Raw genomic sequence first — 6959 nt, 5'->3', positions numbered from 1 at the left:
CCCCAAGTTTGTCTATGAAGAGCTAATCTAATTGTATTTTTTTCTAGAATGGATTTCTTATGTGGAATACTAATGGATAGGGCTTCGTTGCTAAGTGCTACAAGATCTAGTGCACTGGAACTCGTGGTTATGGACCCGAATCCTTTAGTATGGAACATTGTCTTTTCCAAGTAAAAACCCCTAGTATATGAAAGAATGAAAAGGTGCTTTCGTTCTTGTGGAATAAGAAGCCCTCGTACCTTAATGAAAGGAAAATCGTAATTTTTCGTTAGGTATTTGACCAAATAGGATCGTCCAGTTCCTACAGAACCTATCACTAAAATACCCGATAGGGCTAAGCGGAACGAAAAGGGTTTTCCATGAGATGGTAAATGAAAACGATTAGTCCCACACGAGGTTTGGGAATAAGTGATTGTCTGATAATGAGCAAGGAATATACGTCTTTCTGCTAAAGAGGATCTATTAAACTCATAATTCATTAATCCTTGTTATCAATGCCAACTAGGTATCATAAGTAAATGGATCCCGGTTGTTCAATCCTTTGATAACCAAGGTCATTCTTTGCTAAAGAGAAATGATCACTATGAGTCAGACTCAATAGAATTGGATCCATTCCAAATAGCGAGAATTAGGATTCTTGATCCCTCTCAATCTCTCTTTCAATTCGAGGATCCAGAGAGGTGTTTTCATAGTCATCTCCGAATATTTGCCATCTCGGAATATTTTCGATTTCATTTTTCTATGATATGTCTTTCTATATGAAAATTGGTTATTTACGATGTACGATGATCCCTGTTAAGCATCCATGGCTGAATGGTTAAAGCGCCCAACTCATAATTGGTAAATTTGCGGGTTCAATTCCTGCTGGATGCACACGAACGGGAACATTCCATAAGTCTATTGGAACTGGCTCTCTATCCATGGAATCTCATCCATCATCCATACATAACGAATTGGTATGGTATATTCATACCATAACATAAGAACAATAAGAACTCGAATTCTTATCGATACTGGAACTCAGAGCATAGGAGGGAAAGTCGATTTATGGATGGAATCAAATACGCAGTATTTACAGAAAAAAGTCTTCGTTTATTGGGAAAGAATCAATATACTTTTAATGTCGAATCGGGATTCACTAAGACAGAAATAAAGCATTGGGTCGAACTCTTCTTTGGTGTTAAGGTGGTAGCTGTGAATAGCCATCGACTACCTGGAAAAGGTAGAAGAATAGGACCTATTCTGGGCCATACAATGCATTACAGACGTATGATCATTACCCTTCAACCGGGTTATTCTATTCCACTTCTAGATAGAGAAAAAAACTAAAGGAGAATACTTAATAATACGGCGAAACATTTATACAAAACACCTATCCCGAGCACACGCAAGGGAACCGTAGACAGGCAAGTGAAATCCAATCCACGAAATAATTTGATCCATGGACGGCACCGTTGTGGTAAAGGTCGTAATTCCAGAGGAATCATTACCGCAAGGCATAGAGGGGGAGGTCATAAGCGCCTATACCGTAAAATAGATTTTCGACGGAATCAAAAAGACATATCTGGTAGAATCGTAACCATAGAATACGACCCTAATCGAAATGCATACATTTGTCTCATACACTATGGGGATGGTGAGAAGAGATATATTTTACATCCCAGAGGGGCTATAATTGGAGATACTATTGTTTCTGGTACAAAAGTTCCTATATCAATGGGAAATGCCCTACCTTTGAGTGCGGTTTGAACTATTGATTTACGTAATTGGAAGTAACCAATTAGGTTTACGACGAAACCTAGAAATCGATCACTGATCCAATTTGACTACCTCTACGGGATAGACCTCAACAGAAAACTGTTGAGTAACGGCAGCAAGTGATTGAGTTCAGTAGTTCCTCATAGAAAATTATTGGCTCTAGAGATATGGTAATATGGAGAAGACAAAATTGTTTGAAGCACGCACAGAACCGGAAGCGCCCCTTGTTTCAAAGAGAGGAGGACGGGTTATTCACATTTAATTTGATGGTCAGAGGCAAATTGAAAGCTAAGCAGTGGTAATTAAGACCCCCGGGGGAAAATAGGGATGTCTCCTACGTTACCCATAATATGTGGAAGTATCGACGTAATTTCATAGAGTCATTCGATCTGAATGCTACATGAAGAACATAAGCCAGATGACGGAACGCAGAGACCTAGGATGTAGAAGATCATAACATGAGCGATTCGGCAGATTTGGATTCCTTTCCTATATATCCACTCATGTGGTACTTCATCATATGATTCATATAAGATCCATCTGTCTAGAGATCGTCATATACATCTAGAAAGCCGTATGCTTTGGAAGAAGCTTGTACAGTTTGGGAAGGGGTTTTTTGAGAGAAAAGAAGAATCTACTTCAACCGATATGCCCTTAGGCACGGCCATGCATAACATAGAAATCACACGTGGAAGGGGTGGGCAATTAGCTAGAGCAGCAGGTGCTGTAGCGAAACTCATTGCAAAAGAGGGTAAATCGGCCACTTTAAGATTACCATCTGGGGAGGTCCGTTTAGTATCCCAAAACTGCTTAGCAACAGTCGGACAAGTGGGTAATGTTGGGGTGAACCAAAAAAGTTTGGGTAGAGCCGGATCTAAGTGTTGGCTAGGTAAACGCCCCGTAGTAAGAGGGGTAGTTATGAACCCTGTGGACCACCCCCATGGGGGCGGTGAAGGGAAAGCTCCCATTGGTAGAAAAAAACCCACAACCCCTTGGGGTTATCCTGCGCTTGGAAGAAGAACTAGGAAAAGGAAAAAATATAGCGATAGTTTTATTCTTCGTCGCCGTAAGTAAATACGTAACTAGGAATATGGAAAATTGCATTTTTGGAATTTGCAATAATGCGATGGGCGAACGACGGGAATTGAACCCGCGCATGGTGGATTCACAATCCACTGCCTTGATCCACTTGGCTACATCCGCCCCTTATCCAGCTAAAGGATTTTTTTCTTTTTTCCATTGATCATTATTCTATTTATTCTGACCTCCGTACTTCGATCGAGATATTGGACATAGAATGCCACTCTTTAAAAAGGAAAAAAGGAGTAATCAGCTGTGACACGAAAAAAAACGAATCCTTTTGTAGCTCATCATTTATTGGCAAAGATAGAAAAGGTCAATATGAAGGAGGAGAAAGAAACAATAGTAACGTGGTCCCGGGCATCTAGCATTCTACCCACAATGGTTGGCCATACAATCGCGATTCATAATGGAAAGGAACATATACCTATTTACATAACAAATCCTATGGTAGGTCGCAAATTGGGGGAATTCGTGCCTACTCGGCATTTCACGAGTTATGAAAATGCAAGAAAGGATACTAAATCTCGTCGTTAACTGAATTCTGAATAGAAAGATTAAGAAGAAAAAAAGATTCAAAATAAAGACAGAAATACCCAATATCTTGCTAGAACAAGATATTGGGTATTTCTGTCTTCAAAAATTCTTATATGTTAGCAGAAAAACCTTATCCATTAATAGATGGAACTTCAACAGCAGCTAAGTCTAGAGGGAAGTTGTGAGCATTACGTTCGTGCATTACTTCCATACCAAGGTTAGCACGGTTGATGATATCAGCCCAAGTATTAATAACGCGACCTTGACTATCAACTACAGATTGGTTGAAATTGAAACCATTTAGGTTGAAAGCCATAGTACTAATACCTAAAGCAGTGAACCAGATTCCTACTACAGGCCAAGCAGCCAAGAAGAAGTGTAAAGAACGAGAGTTGTTGAAACTAGCATATTGGAAGATTAATCGGCCAAAATAACCATGAGCAGCCACAATATTATAAGTTTCTTCCTCTTGACCAAATTTGTAACCCTCATTAGCGGATTCATTTTCAGTAGTTTCCCTGATCAAACTAGAGGTTACCAAGGAACCATGCATAGCACTGAATAGGGAACCGCCGAATACACCAGCTACACCTAACATGTGGAATGGATGCATAAGGATGTTGTGCTCTGCCTGGAATACAATCATAAAGTTGAAAGTACCAGAGATTCCTAAAGGCATACCATCAGAAAAGCTTCCTTGACCAATAGGGTAAATCAAGAAAACAGCAGTAGCAGCTGCAACAGGAGCTGAATATGCAACAGCAATCCAAGGACGCATACCCAGACGGAAACTAAGTTCCCACTCACGACCCATATAACAAGCTACACCAAGTAAGAAGTGTAGAACAATTAGCTCATAAGGACCACCATTGTATAACCACTCATCAACAGATGCAGCTTCCCAAATTGGGTAAAAGTGCAATCCGATCGCCGCAGAAGTAGGGATAATAGCACCAGAGATAATATTGTTTCCATAAAGTAAAGAACCAGAAACAGGCTCACGAATACCATCAATATCTACTGGAGGGGCAGCGATGAAGGCGATAATAAATACAGAAGTTGCGGTCAATAAGGTAGGGATCATCAAAACACCGAACCATCCGATGTAAAGACGATTTTCAGTGCTAGTTATCCAGTTGCAGAAGCGACCCCACAGGCTTGTACTTTCGCGTCTCTCTAAAATTGCAGTCATGGTAAGATCTTGGTTTATTCAAATTGCAAGGACTCCCAAGCACACGTATTAACTAGAATATAGATAATAGAAGGCTTGTTATTTAACAGTATAACATAGACTATATACCAATGTCAACCAAGTCAGCCCAAAGATTAGCTATCCATATAACTAAATTAACCAAACCAATAATTTTGTATTTGTAAATGAAGTGAGTCAAAGTGAAAAACTTTGATGGGTCTTTTCTATATGGGTTGCCCGGGACTCGAACCCGGAACTAGTCGGATGGAGTAGATAATTCTTCCTTGTTACAATAGAGAAAAATCCCTCCCCAAATCGTGCTTGCATTTTTCATTGCACACGACTTTCCCTATGTAGAAATAGCCAATTTCTATTCCAAAGAGGAAGTTCTACTAATTTTTTTAATTAGTAAGTTGATTCACCTACTCTTTATTATAATAAAAAGAACATTTCAGAATGAAAAATAGAAAAGTTTTTTCTTGATCATTTATCAACCCTTTCCTGTTTCTTAATTTCGTCTAATGATTAATTAAGAGGGTTGACCAGGTCATTGATACGTATAATATCCAAATACCAAATACGCTCAGTGTGTGATCCACAGAAAGAAAAAAGAGTTGTTTTGGTGAACATCAAAGAAAAAACTTGCTCTTCTTCCATAAAAAATTCTTCTAAAAATGCCGAACCCAATCGTTGCATAAAAGTTCGTACCGTGCTTTTATGTTTACGAGCTAAAGTTCTAGCACATGAAAGTCGAAGTATATACTTTAGTCGATACAAAGTCCGTTTTTTCGAAGATCCACTATGATAATGAAAAAGATTTCTACATATCCGACCAAATCGATCAAGAATATCCCAATCTGATAAATCTGTCCAAATGGGTTTACTAATAGGATGCCCCGATCCAGTACAAAATTGAGCTTTTGATAAGTATCCTATGAGGAGAGTAGCGGGGACTATGGTATCGAATTTTTTCATTCGAGTATCTATTAGAAATGAATTCTCCAGCATTTGATTCCTTACTAACAAAGAACTTTTTTGTACACTTGAAAGGTACCCCATAAAATCGAAGCAAGAGTTTGCTAATTGGTTTATATGGATTCTTCGCGGCTGAGTCCAAAAACAGAAATAATATTGCCAGAAATTGATAAGGTAGCATTTCCATTTCTTCTTCAAAAAAAAAGTGCCTTTTGATGCAAGAATTGCCTTTCCTTGATATCGAACATAATGCATAAGAGGATCCATAAAGAACCATAGGGTTTTCCGAGAAAAACCAGGGTACATTATCCCAAAATGTTCCATCTTCCTAGAAAAGTGGATTCGTTCCAGAAAAGTTCCAGAAGATGCTAATGGTAAGCAAGAAGATTGTTTACGAAGAAACAACAAAAAAAATTCATATTCTGATACATAAGAGTTATATAGGAATTGAAATAGTCTTTTATTTTCTTTTTGAAAAAAAAAAATGGATTTCATTGAAGTAATAAAACTATTCCAATTCGAATAATAGTTGAGAAAGAATCGCAATAAATGCAAAGATGGAACATCTTGGATACGGTATTGAAGGAGTTGAACCAGGATTTCCAAATGGATAGGATAGGGTATTTCTATATGTGATAGATAATCCAAATGCAAAAATTTGTCTTCTAAAAAGGGAAATATTGAATGAATAGAGCGTAAATTCTGAAACTTTGGTATTTCTTTTTCTTTCAGACAAAAAAATTCCCGTAGCGAGAATGGGATTTCCACAACGATCGCAAACCCTTCAGATAGAATCTGAGAATAAAACTCAGAATAAAAATAATTTTTGTAATCCAATAATCGATCTTGGTTAGGATGATTAACCGAGTTATCCAAAAAATTCTGCTGATACATTCGAATAATTAAACGTTTCACAAGTAGTGAACTAAATTTCTTGTTATTACAACTAACAACTATTTCCACAGGTTCAGAACCATTTAATCCATAATGGTGGGCAAATGCATAAATATATTCCTGAAAGAGAAGTGGGTAGACAAAGTATTGTTGACGAGATTTATGTTTTTCTGAATACCCTTCGAATTTTTCCATTTGTATTTCTACTTGAATCAGAGAGAAGAAGCATTTCTCGGTTTATCGAATGATGATACATAGTGCAATATGGTCAGAACAGGGTGTTGCATTTTTAATACAAACCCTGGAAAGAAAGGGAGTCTAATCCACAGATCTTTTTCTGCTCCTTTTCTACCCAATTAGTTTATGTTTGTTCTAATTAAAAAAAAAGAACAGAACAAGTTTTTTATTTTTGCAGGCCAATCGCTCTTTTGACTTTGGAATACAGCCTCTTTATCAATATACTGCTTCTTTTACACATTCAATCCATAACATCCCTTATTCAAATCCATAATCAAGAATAATT

Source organism: Triticum urartu, unplaced genomic scaffold (genome assembly GCF_056163025.1).
Source record: "Triticum urartu cultivar PI428250 unplaced genomic scaffold, HENAU_Tu73 scaffold2, whole genome shotgun sequence".
Taxonomy (NCBI): Eukaryota; Viridiplantae; Streptophyta; class Magnoliopsida; order Poales; family Poaceae; genus Triticum; species Triticum urartu.
The sequence above is the reverse complement of the archived record's forward strand: the minus strand, read 5'-3'. Positions refer to the sequence as shown.